At 41.0% G+C, this 19,945-nt stretch overlaps 1 protein-coding gene across 2 annotated transcripts in view; it reads right to left on the bottom strand.

The window, feature by feature from the left end:
• Nucleotides 1-17,574, bottom strand: part of CPQ (carboxypeptidase Q) — a 147,852-nt gene extending 130,278 nt beyond the window's left edge. For both annotated transcript variants that reach the window (XM_059864224.1, XM_059864232.1), the window contains exon 1: nt 17,496-17,574. The gene's annotated coding sequence lies outside the window, so the exon portion shown is untranslated. The remainder of the gene's footprint in view (nt 1-17,495) is intronic.
• Between the last annotated feature and the right edge of the window lie 2,371 nt (nt 17,575-19,945).

Here is a 19,945-nt window from a genome sequence, read left to right as displayed (position 1 = left end):
TTCTTCCTGATCTCCATCTTCATATTCAGAAAAGTACTTTCTATTGTACTAAAAAGATTTAAGATTTAGATCCAATGCCTCCAGTGGCCTGGTTTTGGCTAGGATAGAGATAATTTTCTCCTTAGTAAGTGATACAGTGCTCTGGTTTAGATTCAGCATAAGAATCACATTGATAACACACTGATGTTTTCATTGCTGCTAAGTAGTGCTTACCCTAAATCAAGGACTTTCCAGTGTCTCATGCTCTGTGAATGAGGAGCTGCACAAGATGCTGTGAGGGAGCACAGCCAGGACAACTGACCCACTGACAAAAGGAATATTCCATATCAAGTTTGAGTACACAAACTGGGGAAATTGACTGGAAGGGCCTGATCACTTCTCAGGGAAAGGCTGGGCATTGATCAGCAGGTAGTATGCAGTTGGACTGTGCATCACTTGTTTTTCTTGGGCTTTTTTGTTTTTTATCATCATTATTATTATAACACTTTACTTCTTTTCATCCACTTAACTGTTCTTACCTGAACCCATGAGTTTTTGTACCTGTATTGCTTTGGCATGGCCTGGTTTTTGGCAGCAGGGGGGCCACAAAGATGTCCCCTGAGGGAAGCTGCTGGAAGCTTCCCACCATGTCCGGCAGAGCCAATGGTTGATGGCTCTGAAGTTGGACATTCTGCTGACCAAAACTGGGCCAATGAGAGAGGCTGGTAATGCCTCTGTGATGGCATACTTAAGAAAAAAATCCAAACAAAGTCACAGGTTTTTTGCTCCTAATCAGAGAAGGAGGTGAGAACATGTGAGGGAAACAACATGGCAATGATAAGGTCAGTGGAGGAGGAGGGGAGGAGCTGCTCCAGGTGCCCCTGCAGGCTCTGGTGAGGACCAAGGTGAAGCAGCTGTGCCCCTGCAGCCCATGGGCATCCATGAGGGATGCAGAGATCCACACATAGCCCATGGGCATCCATGAGGGATGCAGAGATCCACACATAGCCCATGGGCATCCATGAGGGATGCAGAGATCCACCCACAGCCCATGGGGAGGTGCCCACACCAGAGTGGGTGGATGCCTGGAGGAGGCTGTGATCCAGTGGGAGACCCAGTGGAGAGAGCAGGCCCCTGCTCCAGGCTGGAGAACCTGTCCTTGCAGTTCTGCACCCCGTGGAAGAGTGACCACACCACAGCAGTTTTGGGAGGTCTGTGTGCCTGTGGGAGGGACTCACGGTGCAGCAGGCATGGTTTGGCTGCTGCTCATGGGAGTGCACCCACACCGGGGAAGTTCACAGAGAGCTGCCTCCTGTGGGAGGGACCCCATGGCCTCACAGGGGAAGGACTCCTCTCCCTGAGGAGCAGAAGAAAATCTCAGTGATGAACTGACCAAAACCCCCATGCCCTGTCTCCCTGTGCTGTCTGTGGGAAGGGGCAACCCATAACATTTATGAGAGCTTCTGATCAGCCCCCAAAAAGGGGGGGGGGGGGGGATAACCCACCAGGCATGCACCCATAGGACGCCATCTGAAACAGCCACCAGGCATGCATCCAGAAAATGCCATGTGAAACACTGGCTGTGCAATGCAGAAGTAAAACACAGAAAGAGTCAAAGTACTAACCACATTTCCAGGATCCAAAAACCACCAGAATTCAGAAACAAATAAACTAAAACACCCCAATACCCACAAAAAACCACTCACGCAATCATTTTGGAGTGATCAAGCCTAGCTCATATGATAACCAACACAAACTGCCAGCCTTCCATAGACTTTATGGGTCTTTTCACAAACAGCAATTTAAACAATAGCTTTAGCAATAGAGGAATAATAAGGTATTCTCCTTAACTATTCAAATGTCCCCTAAGCTTGAGATCAAGGAAGTAATAAGTTCTTCACAGTGAAGCATCGTTTGTGCAAATTGACAAAAAATCATCATTGATTTAATCAGTGAATGATAAATCTATCACAGAGATTTCTCTGAGACAGACAGGGCAAAGGTCTTACACAACCAGGAGCAGAAGACTTGGGTTATCTCAGGACACTGCATGAGAACTGCAAAATGCCTTTTATAGTCTGAGTTACTGTTTATTTGTGGTTATACTACGCAGAGAGTATTGGTGTATTTTTATTGCTATGCTCTGCACTTTCTTCATGTACTTTCCCTTAACCAGTTAATTACATGCTCTTAGACATCCTCTTCTAGAGACATCAGTCATTTTCTCAGGATGATCATGCTCGTTCTGTGATTTTTGTGAAGTTCATCACGCACAAAGGAGCCAGCAAAAAAAAGGATAAGTGCTGAATGGAGTAAAACAATTCTGCAGACTTAGTTTCAAAGACTTAATGTCTGGGGATCTGTTTGTTTAAGGGTTCGCAAAATCTACCAGAAAAAGCAGATACACTTAGCTGTTACACAGAAGACACAGAGGGATTATCTAAATAGCACTGGCCACCTCAAAGAGTCCCCAGCTACCAACTTCACGACTTTTTTTCAATGGACAGATGCAACTGCAGTTATCACATTTCCCTTAACTAAGAAATGGTTTCTTTATTCTTCCTAGCCTCATTCAAAACCAGCAGCATCCTCACTCCAAAGGCTGCCCCAGAGGACCTGCATTTAAGAGATATACTTCTTCCAGGAATTTCCCACTCAACACTGAGAACAGACACGTTTCCACAACTTTTGTGGATGTAACACTTTTGCGTTGCACAACATTTCACTGCCTCCAATGCACTGTAAGAGGAATATAACTCATTTCAAACCCTGGTCAAGAACAAAAAAAAAAAAAAAAAAAAAAAGGAATGTAATTTATTATGCTTTCCTTGAATACTCCAGCATAATCTGTTTAAAAGCAGCTATCTGAAATATTTCCCTGCTGGGTAAAATAACATCATACTCAGACTGCAATACAAGAATCACTCCACTGCTAGTCCAGGGAAAGAATCACACATGTGTTTTCCCAGTCTCTGCAACTTTATCACCCCAGTGAATCATCTAGCAAAGGAGATTACTTATTTTTTCACATCTAACTAGTTAAGACTCAGCAAATAAACCCCACAGTGCCAGCCAAATTAATAAAAAATAACAGGGCAATCAAAATTGTCCAATGTGTTTTATTGTCCATGAAGCAGAAAGAGGGCAACCAGCCATGGTAGTACCTGGGTCCATACAGAAAGAAGGGAATGCTCTGAATATAGTTCACAGAAAGAGAGATTTTCCCTGCAAAATCCTAACAGACATTTAAAACGGAAAGTCTGGAGTGAGGAAGACTCACTAAAGTGAGGTGGCACTTAAAGAAACTGTATATACATAAATCCATGGGACCTCATGGGTTGCACCCACAAATATTGAGAGCTGACATCATTGTGGGGCCATTCTTGTCATGCCACTCCTATCTTTGAGAAGGGCAAGAAATAAAATGTACAACAATAAGAACTACAGACCAGTCAGCCTCACATCAAGCTCTGGCAAGCGGACAGTAGAAAAATCCTGAAAATTACTTTCACACATATGAAGGACAAGAAGGTGACTCAGAATAGTTATCATGGATTTACAAAGGGGAAATTGCATAATCAACATGATGCCCATCTAGGACAAAATTGCTGGCTTGGTAGATGAGGACAGAGCAGTGGATTTGTTTCTCTTTTACATTAGTAAGGCAGTTGACAGTCTCCATAAAAGTCTCAGGGAAGCTGATGAAGTATAGGCTGGATGAGCAGACAGTGAGGTCGATTGAAAATCAACTGAACAAACAAGCTCAGAGGATTCTAAGTGACATCTAGCTGGCAGATGGTAGCTAGTGGTGATCCCTAAAAGTCCATACCTGGTCCAGAACTTTTATAAATCTCCATTAATAATCTGGTTGCTTGGACAGAGGGTGGCCTCCGATGATGGGAAGGCTGGGAGGAGTGGCTGTGTACTCGATGGTTGTGCGAGGAGGCAGGCAGGCAGGCAGGAACCTTGTAAGTTCAACAAGTCCTGCATCTGGGGAAGACTAACCCCCATGCACTAAGACAGCTGGGGATATCCAGCTGGAAAGGAGCTGGCAGAGAATGAGTCAGCAAAACCTCAGGTTGGCAAAGACCAACAGCCCATCAAGAGCATTGCCAGCAGGCAGAGGGATGTGATCTTTCCCCTCTAGTCAGCATTAGAGAAGCCAGACCTGAATTATTTCTTCATTCCTGGGCTTCCCAGTATGTGAAACGATGAGAGAGATGTGGACATGCTGGAGAGTGCAACAAAGGGCCACAAAGATGATGAAGAAGGAATATCCAGTATTCCTATTAGGAGAGGTTGAGAGAGCTTTAACTGTCCAGCCTAGAGAAGAAAATATTTTTTTCTCCAGAAGGTGAGGGAGGGATTAATCAGGGGATAGAAATACCTGATGGGAGGGAACAAAGAAGACAGAGCCAGGCTCTTTCCAGTGGTACCCACCAACAGAACAAGAGTCAATGGAAACAAACTGAAATATATTAAATTCCACCTGAACACAAGAATGCACCATTTATTTATTTATTTATTTATTTATTTTTAAGTAAGGGTAGTCAAACACTGGAAGAAGTTGCCCAGAGAGGTTGTGAAGTGTCCATACAGGGACATATTCCAAATCTGTCTAGGCAAGAAATGTCATGGTTGTCCAGGATCTGGACAACCTTCTGCAGCTGATCCTGCTTAAAAAGGCACTTTGGACTAGACCTCAAAAGATATCTTTCAAACTAGATGTGTGATTTGGAATATGAAAGGAGACCAGAGACACAAGCTGAAAGGCTTTTAAAAAATCAAAGGAGAAAGTTTCTAGGTATGTAGAAGAAAAAGATAAACTGAAGGCAGAAAACAAGTCTTTTCCAACTCAAATTAGTATGAAAGAATGAAATGTACAATACAGTATAATCCAGGTAGTGCAGAGGCCGTCAGAAAATACATTTATTACTGGCTACTTTAAGGATACTTCTACTTATTTTGTGGCCAACTTGTCTGTACCTAACTGCTGTCTTTGATGCTAAAGTGCAAGCTCATTGGGATTTTCATCTTTTAATGGTGCCCTTATATAAAAGAAGAGCACATCCAAACTTTATTCAGGCTTACTGGCATTTCCACCATTAAAAACATCACAATAGAAATTACTTAAATGTTACAGATGGAAAAGAATAAGAGGAAAAGGAAAAAAAAATCAGATGAGAGATTGATTACTGTCTGATTGATTACTGTCTACAGCAATCAGATAACAGAAAGACGAGCAGAGGGCATAAAAATAGGACAAAAAAAGCTAGAGCACTGTTTCTTCTCCAGTGTGGCACGGTTTTCCCAAATCCCAGCTGAAAATACAGACAAAAGGATACAGAGAGTTCACAGAAGTCATGGATATGGGAAATGAGGAATGAAAACAATAAATTGAGGCTATTAACCACTTAATTGCTAGAGATCTGCTATATCTGCAGAGTATCTATCAGTTTCCTAACCACCATTTGATTTTCCTTCAGGGACTGGAGGAAATCTTGAAATCACACAGTGGTTTTGATGACATGAGAATAGACTGAAAAGCCCCAGGGTAATAAACTAACATGCTGCAGAGTGATGTCTGATACATTTAATAGCACTGGAAAAAAGTTTGTTGTGACAGCTGTGGAGTAGGATGGCTGGGAGGCTAGGTGAACTTGCAAAATGAGGCGGAGATTTCTGCCTAAAAATAAAGTCATAGAGTTCTTCCATCACTTATAAAGATAAGGAGGAGGGGTGGGGAAATACAAGCTTAATGATCTTAAAGAGTGAAGCAGAAAAGCAGACATTCCTCAAAGACTGCTTTTTTAGAATTGTCATAATTCCTCATCTGGGAGAACATTTAATCAGTTGGAAAATCTTGGGTTTGGGAACACACGCAGTTGAAGCTATCGTTTTCATTATAAAGCCCTTAAAATTAGCCTTGTGAATCATAAAACTAAGGAAAAGAAGAGTACAACACAACATGGATATAAAGTTTTATTTATTTATTTATTATTGTTAATGTTATTACTTGGACCAAAAAGTCTAAAACACCACAAGAAACACCTGAGCTGTTTTACCGACTTCAGAAGAACTATTTTGATTTTCTACAACTGAAGATACATACTGAAATTCGTGACCTATGACCATATAGGCTCTAGTAGTGATACTGACTTATGTAGACATAATAGGAAGTGAAAAGTTTTAAGAACTCTCTAAAGATTAAGACTGAGAAAGTCCAAACATTCCAAGAGACATTGCAGCCACAGTTCCCCATTTGGCAGAAGTTCATACCCTATTTATAGTCAGTATGGGGGAAGTAGTACAGCTTAACACAGAAAGGAAGCAGCAGAAGGAGCCACTCTTCCCTCTTTCTTCACCTCCAAGCCTCAGAACAGGAACAGGCTACCTTGATATATTCTTATTCCACAGCTGCTGCTGAAATGGATGGCAATAATCCTGAAGAATCACACCATAATCCATGTGCTGGATATTGTATCCCAATTCTGTATCCAAATACTGTATCAGCAAAACCACAGAAATGATCAGCCAGCTACTTCTCTAAGAAGTGGTGTGGTCCAGACAAAAATGAGATTAACAAAAAACCCCACAAGCACTGAACAATGCCTTAGCCACACAACAGCTGATACTATTCTTCTTAATAAGCATGGAAAATACAGTTCTCAAAAGGGAGTGCATTATCTTTTCAGAGGCAAAAGATAGGAATTCAGTGGGATTTTTAGATGAGAATTGAAGAAATAATGAATGGAAGGCAGTTAGGGAACAGTGACAACAAAATACAGTGTTGTTCATATTACATTAAATGAAAAAATGTATAGCTATAGCCAACTGATAATGTTGAAAGACAACTGAGGGGAGGGGGAGGGAATGATTTTGCAAAAATAAATCAACACATACAAGAATAGGGTTACAATTACATTACCTGGTTTTTTTATGTTCAACTTCATTCCAATCCACTATTGTCCTAGTGCAAAAAGTGAGACAGGTATCTTGTACCATTTCACAAAATTCGTAAACTACTGAGACACAATCTCTTCAGAATTGCAGATTTTTGTGTCAGCCTTTCCTACAGGTGAAAAGGGCCCCCTTTTTAAGGAAGCAACACAATCACAGAAATCTTCTCTCACAACCTCTTCAGTACTTATGCTTAAACTTCTTGCACCCAAAGCTCTAAACTAAGTTTCTTTTAGAAAACATGTTCAACAAGAGATCTTACATGCTGTATTAAGTTAAATCATTCCCACAAATTGGATGTTATATATTTTCCTTCTGAGTTTTTACTGAAAGACTAGCAGACTGCATCCAGCCAAGTGATGAAACCCATCTGCCTGCCAGGAGGAAGCCTATGACAGAAGGTATGAGCCATGAGCAAATGATCAATCCACACCTCTGAACAGCAAGAGCTGCTGAAATTGATGGACAGACATTATAACCAAGGAACAAACCAAGTCCTGTTAGCGACAGTCAGTACAGGGCTGTTACTGACAAAGGCTGGTCTGCTACTCCTGGGAAAGCCAAAAGGAATCCCACTGCCATGCATCTGGCACTTGCAGGTACTTCCTGATGTGCCTCCAAGCAGCGTTCCAGCAGAAGGCTGTTCAGTCCTACAGAACACGTGTGTGCTCTAGATTTTGGCCAGAAAATCTAAATACTTTGAGTTTCTCCTTCCAACAATTAAATCTCAGTTTTAAAGACAACTACACATTACACTACTAAGGGTCAGGACATTTGCCAAAATGAACCACCAAATTAAGCAACCTTAGTATCTAATTATGTAATGTGTAACAGGAGTTCAACAGAAGAACTTTTCTACTGAATTTTAACATAAATTGCACCAGATATTTGCAGCTACATATATATTATATACCACCTCAGAAACTTTTAAGTTAAATTCTCAGCATTTTCATATATGACAAGAATAATATGCCTCTACAACCACACATTTACAAAGCACTTTTTGCTTTGCATATGGAACAAAATCTGTCATTTTAAATCAGCAGGTTCAGAGAAAAGTTATGCACATTAAACACCTTAAAGAAAAAGACAAAAAAAGGGCAATACCAACATTTTCAAAAGTATCCAACCATTTTAGCTACTTTACTTCATACATCTACAATCCCAGTGTACAAACGATAAGTAGCACAATAATTCCAAATTAAGTCAATAATCATTCAGCAATGCTGAATATAAGATATCTAAGCATATTAATAAACAAAATTTCCAGATTAAAATAACTGCAACTTTTGAGTATTTAATTTGTCATGTTTTTTCATACAGTCTTTCTCTACAATCACAAGAAAAGGTAAGTTCCTCATACTGCTACAGTAAAAACCAATAAAGTGGTATTGTGAAGCTGAGAAGTCTGGTCAACATATTGCTAGATTTGTTAAGAACTTTTATTTTAGTCTTTCCCCTCCTTATTGTAGGATACACCCACTGAATCTTCCGTTTCCAAAACAACAAAAAATTGTAAATGCAACTATACCAAATAGTGAAGGATCAAGAATTTCTCATTACAATTGACAGAAAAATTATTTTTATGATGCACATATTTCTTTACTTATATTAAGGGTGGGAAAAGATATTAATTTCAATGAGATATATTATGAAGTACGTCATTTATGATTTCATCATGTTCACTAGAGCATAATACTGGTACTCAAATATCACACTGTAGTCCAACATATCAGCATTAGAAACAAGTGTCTACAGTTCAATGGCAATGTACAATTGGGGTCACCATCCAACGCAGAATGCAATGAAATGTGAAAAAAAAAAAAGATAAAAGAAAGAAAGAAAAAATCTTAAAAAGTTTTAATGTAACAGACTGCTAGCAAGAAAAATACACTTTACTCAAAGAGCTTGAGAAAAATCTGGGTTTTGGCCAATTTTGAGAAATAAATTAGCAAAACCAGACCTTTTTCTGATGTGGAAGAAAGCTCCAGCACCACTTTTTCATCAAAGCTACTCCCCAGTGCAGCACACATTTGATCATGAAGCACTACACTTACCATGCATTAGGCAGATCTGATTCTGTATTTAACTTCTAATTACTTTTTACTACCATTTAAAAGATAAAAATTATCAAACCGTTTTGCTATTGTGGGATAAAAAAGCCAGCTAGGACAACAGACATATATCACTATTAATTTATTTTTAATTTTAAAAAAAAAATTATTTTGAGCAATGTTCAACACAGCCCTGTTATCAGGGTCCTCCGTGCTACTCACTGCACAGACACACTGACAGAAACATGCCTTACAACTACAGCCAAAAAGAACCAACAATTGGAAGAGGAGGGACCCAGAAGTGACACCTCCAAGTGCTTCAGTTGCCACATGAAAGACATTAGCATAACCACTCAGCCCTTTCTTCTGACACTACCAAGAGCAGAAGACCAAAAGCTTGCTGCACTGAAGCAAATGGTCACATTACAAAATGCCAACTGGCAATCAAAGTGAAAAAGAAAAAACAAACAAAAAGCAAACCACCAACAAAAATCCCAAGCAATCATCTCCCCCAAAATATACCATAGAGTAAACACACTAATTATATAGAGATGACAGTGACAGAATGTGATCAGCCCTCTCTACAAATGTTAAGACATCTCCCTGACTTTACACATGATTCTGATACTGCACCTGAACAATAATACTCAGAGATTAGATTATGCCAAGAAAGTATGGGAGGAAATAAAAGAGACAGGAGTTTCCTCCTTGATCTTAAATACTTCTGCACAGTTCAGATTGCAAAAGGCCAAGTGAACACACAGGTGCCAGCTCCCAAACTCCAAAGTACCTGACTCTGAGAAAACCAACCCATCAGCACTGACAAGAACACACCAGGCTCAGGTAAGTGACTGCACCTGAGCTCAGGAAGCACACAGTGACTTCAGCCAGAGTCCAGAGGGACTACAGCTTCACTTCCATACCCCCACTGCTCCCTCTATGCTTCTGCTATTGCAGGCGACAGCCACAAACTCCTCCTGGCTTTGCTGGACAAGTTATGCCTGGTACACAACAAAATTAGCAGAGCTCAGGGAAATAAGACATCTCTGGCTTTGGTTCTTCCTCCAATTAAGACATCTCTGGCTTTGGTTCTTCCTCCAGCACAAGCTCTGGGAATGTGGCCTTAAACTGTTTCTTAAACTGTTTCTAGTCACAAGACCAACCATTGAGGAGACAAAAGCTTGAAGAAACAAAGCACTTGGAGCAGTCTACTTTGATTTAGCTATAAATGTTGGTTTTCAAACCCAAACAATTGCTCAGTCATAACTACATCAAATTCAGAGGGCTTTATCCACAGCATGAAAAAAGCAACTATCAAACATTTGGGACTCTGACTGTTACTAGTGTGAGTAAAAAATGAAGCCTCTGCATCCTTCAGTAAATCCAGATGTTGCAAATGTCAGTCTCTTGATTAATTAAAAGCAATTCCAAGTTAAAATGGAACCAGTACTGAAGGATCATTCACACTTAGTTTCAGTTTTATTACATACACCAGCTTGCAAGCAGAGGCAATTGATGAAAATAGAGTTCACGTGAAGTTACTAATGCTCCTTCATTCAAAAGCATCTTTGACTTCTTCATGAAGTGCTGATCCTTTCAGGATGATGATTTCACCACGTGTGACTAAACTTACGTTTTGGTTCTGCTTCTCTGTGACAACATCCCAGTTATTCCCTGAAACACATCTGATGGCAACAATAACCCTACACCCCTTAATCCACATTTACCAACAAGTCATCCTTATTGAGCACAAAGTACTTGGATATAAACACCTGGAGGGCAAGCAAGGTCAGCAAAAAGCTTACATTTCTCAAGTTTACTATCCTATTTAATTCCTAGATTAAGGCCTTTTTTACAGCAGTTACATTTTGCTTTCAGAAGAGCAGCTGAGTTTACACAGTTTACCCACAGTTGCAGTGATGCTTGCAGCAAACAACAGCCCAGTTATTGCATCACAGCTGAAAATGTTTTTCAGGGAAAATAGTTGACTTTCATCCTTCCCATGTCACTTGTCTGTAGGGACAAGCAATGCAAGCCAGAATGTTTCATTTTGATCATTTTGGGAGCTAACATTAGACAGGTGCCTACTCCAATTTTTATTTATCCAGTATGCATCTGTTTTTTTTTTTATTTAGAATTCACATACTTATAAGCTCCCAACAGTTATTTTTAAGATTCTTCAAAGGTACTTTACTATGCTTCCGGTCTTCAACTGCTCAAATGCTCCTGTTCTGGATTTTCAGGAAAATCACTACAGAGTGATAGGATGGTTTGAGTTGGAAGACATGTTCAAGGTCAGTCCAACCCCCCTGCAACAAGCAGGGTCAGCTTCAGCTATATCAGCCTGCTCAGAGCCCAACGCAACCTGACCTTGACTGTCCTCAGGAATGGGGCATCTACCACCTCTCTGGACAACCTGTTCTAGAGTTTCATCACCCTCAGCATAAAAAATGTCTCCTTTATTTCTAGTCAAACTCTACTCTTTTAGTTTAAAACCATTACCCCTTGTCCTATCACAAGATGCACTGCTAAAAAGTCTCTCTCACTATTTCTTATAAGCCTCTTTCATTGCCAGATTTGCTTGAACAGCCCAAACCTGTACAACTACCAAAGAGCCCAGTACAATCCATCTGTATTGGATACACTGCATTTGGCTATGCCAGGTCTTCTAACAACCGCAGAGTACACCAGAGAGCACTGCAAAGCAAAATATACCTGCTGACTTGGGTGGCATTGGTTGCTGGAGACAAGAACCATCTGCCCTCATTCAGTTACTCTCTGAAGGGCAGCCACAGAGACATTCCTGCTCACTACCACTCTTTCTGCAAGATTTCTCTTCAGCTATAAGACTTAGGTCCGAAATGAAGCACAAATCACAGACTCCAGCTGCTGGAGCAATGTATATTAAAATCAGTGTATTTTACCAGCCTGGACTGAGTGGGACACAGATTTGGATCAGTAGTGGCTTAAGTACATCTAGATCCCAGCTAGATGTACTGCCCTTCAAATTGACATTCATTTGCGCAAGAACCTTGTCCATCTGATCAGCAGCTGAGAAACAATCCATAAAAAGCAATTTTGCTTTGTTTGTAGAAATTAATAATGACCGTTAGTACTGGGAGGCCGCTGCCAAAGAGAAAATAAAGATGTATGACTCAAAGGAAGACTGCGCTGCAGAAGTCCCTGCACTCTGAGGAACAGACAGCTCTGCTCCTTCACTGCCACTGGGTGAGAATGGCTGACCAAAGGCCACTTGGGTGGCTGCGCTGGAAAACTCTGCAGCAGCTGCAGGTAAAATGCACAAGGACAGTAACCCAGAGCCTGCATAGAATTTTCCAAGCCTATTCCTGAAGCTTTTTTCAACTGAAAACCCTCTAGAGATTCCTAACTCAACGGCTATTTCAAGACAACCAAACTGAACAATTAAAACCAAGTTGACTTTGTTTTCCTTCTTGGGTATCTCACAGTGCATTGCTGAGGCAGAAACTGCCTGCTCTGTGTATTTTTCAACAGCACTGAACAGATTACCTGAGATTAGTACTGCACTTGTCTGCTTTACCTAGTTGTCATAGAAGAAAATATTAATAGCCCACTGCAGTAATATAAAGAATCATTCTTAAAGACTGATCATTTGATCAATCTCAAAGAAATTAGTAGCTTACAATTCTTTCTGCTTCCAAAGCAATAAAGATTTTCATTAAACTAAAACTCCAAGAAGTGTTTCATAGTCTGCCACAAAAGAGGACTTGTGTTTTGTACAGGAGAACATGACCAAACAGAGAACTAGAAGATCAGCCTTGTGATTCAGAACAGTATAAACCAACAGAATCAGAAACACTAATCTCAAAATGTGTGCAGAGTAGAAGGGGAAACCATTTAAGACAAATCAAATTTAAGTTATGGTCGCAAATGTTACAGATGCTTTCCCAATGGAGCCTATTGGCTCAGATCATATTTTAAGACCTCAAAAAAGAACATTTCTTTCTCAAATTACTATTGGCACATGCATAATACTATATAAGCCACTTTTTGTGGGGCTACCTGATACACAAAATTCCTTTGGACTCACTTGCTTTAAGTAAATTCATAGTCAAATGCCTCCCCTGGAGAAAAAAAAACTAACAAAAAGTTAAAGGCACAGTGTATCAATATACATGTAGCAGATGAAAGCTAGAAAAATTCAGGGAGGACAGAAGAGTGGTCTCATTCCCTTTCATACAGTGTATTCAACAGGAAATGTAATTTCACTACATTTAAGTAAAAGATCAGTCACTTTAACAAGCAACTTGAGAGAAAGAAAGAAAGAAAGCGAGAAAGAAAGCAAGAAAGAAAGAGAAAGAGAGAAAGAGAGAAAGAGAGAAAGAGAGAAAGAGAGAAAGAGAGAAAGAGAGAAAGAAAGAAAGAAAGAAAGAAAGAAAGAAAGAAAGAAAGAAAGAAGCCCAAACACACAGATAACAACAGATTTAACCCAGAACTGTTTTCTTATATCAGTACTAAAACAGGCTTTAAAAGGCCGACAACAGTTCTCAGTAGGACAAGATAATGAGTCTGTGGGGTCAGAAATCAGGTTTGGGCAATTCCTGAGCCTGCAGAAACTCTTACTGTTATACTGAATGCAAGATGGTCACTCAGGCAAGTTTAAAATGATCTTAGTTGTTTATAACTCCTGTGATGTAAAGAATGTCTATGATAGGTGACCTGAGATTAACCTCCTCTTACTATAACATAATGATCATTGATTTAAAATTTATCTTAGAGAATGATGTATTTGCTTTTTTAAAAGAGCATTACTATTCTCTTAAAGTCAGATTGTAAGATCACAAGTCTTTTCCATACCTCTGATTGCAGTGTAGTGTAGTACAATAAAACACTTTGCCAAAATACATAAATTTTTAGAGATGTATTTTAATCTACAGGTCTATTCATTAGACACTTCTATCAAGTCTCTCTTGGCAGCAACAGCACCAAAGGGATTTCTACGTTTTTCTCTCATCCACTGTGGAGAATATTCATAGAAGAGACCTATGTTAGTTAGACCTAAAGAGTGTGATAAAATATTACTATTATTAATACCAGTATGGAAAAAAAAGAAAGAATCCAAACGAGGAGCCAGGTATCTGAATATTCTTCATTAAACAAAAAAAAAAAAAATCCCAACCAAACAAAAAACAACAACAACAACAACAAAAAAAGGTAGGTAGGTAGGTAGATAGATAGATAGACAGACAGATAGATAAATTAAAAGCAAACCTCCCTCCACCATTGGTCCATCCTCTCTATCTCAATATCAGAAATCAAGTCTCTTGTAAGAGCAAGGTACTCAAACTACCATTTTTTAAAAAAGGCTAACATTCTTTACAGGCTAACAAGGTTAACATTTTTCTCAAGCTCACATACAATTTTCTCTTGTACTGTAGAACTGAGCCAAAAAAGAGCAAAGCATTCTTCAAAGATTCTGGCAAAAATACTGACTTAATTGAGTAATTGGCATTTAAGAGATTACAAATCTGAGCTAAAACTTCACTACTGCCATCACAACAAAAATGTAAGTGACTTGGGGTCAGCTGAAGAAAGAATTTACATTTATTTCACTACTTTGAGATTACTGTAGACATTTGGTAACAAAAAAGTGAAAGATTACTGCAATGCAGTTTTTGACAGATAATATTTCCTGTCGAGACAGAACAGAAAGAACTGTAGAGCTTCAAGATTGTAATCGTTTTGTACATTTCTACCCACAAAGTACTTCTTTAGGCAAAATATTTCACCCCTGCAGCTGCTACCTCTTAGATGTACTGCCACCCTTCATTTTCATCCTCCCACAATCGGGAAGAAAGGAAGAAATGACAAGGCAAAGTTTTCAACCTTAAAACGAGAAAGTTTTATACATTATAGCAGGAACAGATAAAAGAATCCCATGTGCATTATGAGTTTCTGCAATTATATCAAGAGTAAGATATTATAAGTTGCCTCCTTTCTCAAATCAGCATTAAAGACACGCAGACATTTGCAAAATCGTGTAATAAAACAAATACAGATTTATATGAGCTTTTGCTAACAGATGTCTCCCAACAGGGGTCAATGACAGGTTGTTCTTCCCCAGCCCAGATTTGCAATCTGTTCTTATCTGATTCAGTATCTTATTGTTTTGCTGTTCAAAAGAATTATATGTGTTTTAAACACCAAGAAACAAGATCAGGTAAGACAAAGTCTTTGTATGAATCTCTAAAGCTGTGGTGGCTTTGATCCAAGCTTATCTGCACAGCCTTCATCTAAAAGACAGAAGTTTGAGTAAAGTAAAACTGATTGCAAAGGAAATAGATAGATGCTATTCAACATAGGGTGGATATGTCTAAGGGAATTATAAAATTTACAAGGAAACAAGGAATGTAAGTACTCTCACGCACATGGCAGGCCTTGTGGGGTTTCTTTGAGGAAATAGGGTTTGAGATTTTATTAAAAATAATCCAACAGAAGGAGCAGCAGACAAGACTGGAAGGTGATTTTAAGAACTGACAGGTAAGCATGAGAAAGACTTCTAATAAAAGCTTTTATCCCTGCAAAAAATTAACCAGAACAAAATCAAGGCCAGCTTTTGTCACACTAACTTAAATTTTACGAATCTTCACAAGCTAAAATAGAGAGATACATTACAGATAGATGAAGATACAAGCAGTTATTCCATTTCACACATGAAGTCTGCTCTATAGCCATCCCAAGTATTGCTTTGTAAGAAAAAAATGCTCACATGCTCCCCTTTAATCAATAGATTATAACACCCCTACAACAGTTCTAGAGGACTATCTCCAGAAACAATTAGTAAAAACTAGTAAAACAAAAAATTAGTAAAAACTAATCTAATTTTGAATAGAAGGAAAAAAACAGACAGGCAAAATTTTGAAAATTAAGGCTCACATAACAAGACATTGGGATTTTAGGTGCCTTTGTACATGGCACTATCTGAGCAGGCACTTTTGGTGCCCATGGAGTACTTAAGAAAGTCAGGTCCTCAAAACTTTGCAGATTGGAGGAAAAAACAAGTAATTAATACACAAACTGAATTCTTGTTCTTGTATCTTGAATTTGCCCTTTTGTAGTTTTGAGCACATGTACAACTCAGCAGATATAACCACTACATTCAAAATGTTCCTTTCCATCTAATGCTTCCTTAGTCAAGTCTGATTCAGCCCACAGAACTTGTATCTTTTTCATGTTTCTTTATATGTTTTTTTATATATCTTATTTTCACAATATTTATATATTTTTTAGCTTTTGGTCAGTGACTGCTGTCAACCTTGCTCACTTCAGGATCATGGCAGAGCATCATGCTTTACCTAACACTGACTATGCATCCCCCAAGCACTGTGGGACTGCCAACTTCGAGTCTATATTTGTTTTTAAATTAAGAGGAACAAGTGGGTGAGCAAGGATTTTGTGGCTGGAAAAGACCTCTGAGATCCCTGAGTACAATCTCTGACCAAACATCATCACATCAACTAGACCCCGGCACAAAGTGCCACGACCAGTCTTTCCTTAAACACCTCCGGGGACAGTGATTCCACCACTTCCTGGGCAGTCCATTCCAATGTCTAATCACTCTTTCTGAGACATTCCTCCAAATGTCCAACTTAAAACTCCCATGACACAGTTTAGGCTACGTTCACTCGTCCTGTCACTTGTTACATGAGAAAAGGACTGACCCCCATGTGGCTACAATCTTCTTTCAGGTCGTTGTAGAGAAAGATTAGGTCCCCTAAGCCTTCTTTTCTCCAGGCTAAACACCGCCAGCTCCCTCAGCTGCTCCTCACAGGACTTGTGCTCCGTCGCCCTTCTCTGGACACACTCCAGCCCCTCAATGTCTTTCTTGTACTGAGGGGCCCAGAACTGGATGCAGCACTTGATGTGCACCCTAACCAGAGTCCCGGGGAACAATCCCTGCCCTGCTCCCGCTGGCCACACTATTGCTGATCCAGGCCAGGGTGCCACTGGCATTCTTGGCCACCTGGGCTCACTGCTGGCTCACGTTCAGCCAGCTGTCGACAAGCACCTCCACATCCTTCTCTGCTGTGTCACCAATAGAAAGTCCACGCTCCTGAAGTAGGACCATGCTGGTGTCAGTCACCCCCCCAGCAAAGGGCGAACAGCAGATCCAGCGAGGCGGTGCCGAGCCCCGCCGCCAGGCTGGGGGCTCCAGTCCCCCGAGCCGGGGCAGGGCCGGCAGCACCGGGGCCGCGGCCCGGCAGGCGAAGGCCCCATTGCGGGGCGGGGAAAGGCAGCACACACTGCACGGCTCTAACGCGAGGCAAGGAGCCGGGGCTGAGCCCAGCTGAGCGCCGGGAATGGCGGCGAGGTGCCTCTCCTCCGCAGCAGAAGCCTCCCGAAAAAGCGCTACAGCCCCGCGGAGGAGCGCCGGCAGCCCGGGGCGGGACGCCCTGTGTGGAGGAAGAGGAGGAGGAGGAGGAAAAGGAGGAGGATGAGGCGGTGGGCAAAGCAAACACGCACCTTCCCCGTGCAGATCGGGCGGCGGCGCCGGCACAGCCCTGACCCCCGGCCGGCTGCGGACGGGGAGGGAGGAGCCGCCGCGGGGTGGGAGGGCCCGGCCGCCGCCCGGGACCCGCCGGTGCCCCCGGCCCTGGCGACCCGAGGTCCGGCGGGCCCGGCCCGGCCCGGCCGCTGCTGCCCAGCCCCGGGGGACTGAAAAACATCGTCCGTCACAATGGGCTTTCCAGGGATTGACACCGTCCGTTCGAGGGGCTGTGAGAGTGGTGAGGTGTTGGACGAAGCTGCCTCCCAAAGAAGTTGTGGATGTCCCATCCCTGGAAATATTCAACGCCAGCTGGGATGGGGCATTGGGCAACGTGATCTGCTGGAAGGTGTCCTTACCCATGGCAGGAGATTGGAACGAGACAGTTTTTAAGATCTCTTCCAACCCAAACCATTCTGTGATGCTGCGATGATTCTATGATTGTGCTTTTATAGGGAATGTGTGATAGTGGTGCAAGGACACATGGAAAATAACATGAGGAGCCTTTACTGCTGGCTGCACAGTGGCAGCATCCTTCTGAGTATTTGAGAGCAGGGCAATTCTTGCTTATGTAATTCATTGATGTTTTCCAGCTGTCTGAGAGCCTTTCCTGCCTTCACGTTCCTGGGAACTGAGGCAGGGCTACTGCTCCTCAGATGGTGGCCGCCTGCAGAAGTAACATTGCACTCATTTAAATAAAGGTGTGTTTATGAAACACTTAGGTAAATGAGTGCAATTTCTTCTGTAGATAAGATCTCAAAATACAAACATGGGTCTTAATCTGCAAACACTTGAATTAAAGCTCTCATTTTATTCTGTTTAAGTCAATAGGACTACCCAGGTGCTTAGAGGTAAGGGTTTTTAGGATCAAAGCTCTTGGTGCATTTCCAAAAAGCTGCTGTAGCAGGAAGACATTGAAGAATTTCCCTCTAATATTCAACACCTTATTCCAATATTAATGAACTTTCTGCCTCAGTGAAATGACTGTTACACTAATGAGCTTCATGGGTGTGTACCTCGAGGAGGGGTTTGAAACACATTATTATAAGATAATGGCTGTTCCTGCCAACCTGACTCCTCCACCTCTGTATTTGAGGTGACTAATTTGTATTTTTTTCACTTGTATTTTTCAGTACAGCATCTGAACAGTATGTTTTTGCAGCTGGAACTTTGTCCTCTGCAATACAGATCAGGGAGCACGCTGGTGGGATGAAACAACATACTTCTCAAACTGCCACAGTCCTTAAGAGTCCTGTTCCATTGAGGGTAACAAAACAACTGCTTCAACAAAAATGTTACACAAGGAAAAGGCTGTCAGATATTTTCCTGTCTGGCTCCTTCTTTGCTGCACATTCTGGATATTTGTTACATATAGTACCCCTATGAGCTGTAAGCGTCCATCTAGTACTGTACCTCTGGAAAGAGATTATTCAATGATTAATGTGATAAATATGTCACTGAAAGTCATGCAAGAAAATATTCTATCCTCAAAGTTTGGCTGTTACACCCACAACACCTTGAACTTAACTGCCAATGTACAGCCTTCCTTTTCACTTTCAGCAAGAGAGAACATAGGACATGTCTTCATGAACAAGCTCATGTAAAACTGTACTTGCAGTATATAAAGTATATAAATCGATTCATGAGAGTGATTTCTTTTAATTTCTTTTCATTTGATCCCTTAGCAATTAAATCACTTCACCCAACTGGTTTACCATTATTTTTTCCTTAATTAGCTTCCTTTGTTAATCCTTCTATACCAAGAAGTTGAAAGTCAGGCCATCTTTTTTTTTCTCCTTCGTCAAATAGTCAGAAGGATGGAGATATCTTGGTGCAGCTGTCATTAATCCCAGGTCAGAGGGTAGAGAACTCCGTGCTTTAGTCTTCTGCTGTCCTTGCCAGAGGAATGACAAAAGCAAGTTAAGAGGCGTAACAGCAAAACCTAGTGCTCCACCCCTCTTCAGCCAACAACATGCACAAATCTGTTTACAGGTTTGAAGCACATCAATACCCATTTAGCCTCGGGAAAGGTATTTCCCTTATACCCACCTCTTATGTGATTTTCTCTATTTTGCATTATTCACTAAATACATAGATTTGTTTACAACCTCAGAACTTTCAGATTGCTTGGTTTTCCCTACTCAGGACTTTAATTGTAAATCTGGGAGAGTCTGGAGCTGAGGAGTCTTGTGATCAGTTTCACAAACTTTATAGGCTACTATGCTGGGCAAAATCCCAGCCCCACCATCCAGAAATCATCTTTGTCATCCATCTTGCATACTCTTGAACTCGTAAGGACTATGAGGTGCTTGAAGGGCTCCGTGTGGATGCATCTTTACAAGACTGCTGTGATTATACTGGTAGAAACAGTGTCAGAGTCAAGAACTTATTAAAGAAAGGGATTGGATATATAAGAATGTCAGTAATA

Source organism: Haemorhous mexicanus, chromosome 1 (genome assembly GCF_027477595.1).
Source record: "Haemorhous mexicanus isolate bHaeMex1 chromosome 1, bHaeMex1.pri, whole genome shotgun sequence".
Taxonomy (NCBI): domain Eukaryota; kingdom Metazoa; phylum Chordata; class Aves; order Passeriformes; family Fringillidae; genus Haemorhous; species Haemorhous mexicanus.
The sequence above is the reverse complement of the archived record's forward strand: the minus strand, read 5'-3'. Positions and strand labels throughout refer to the sequence as shown.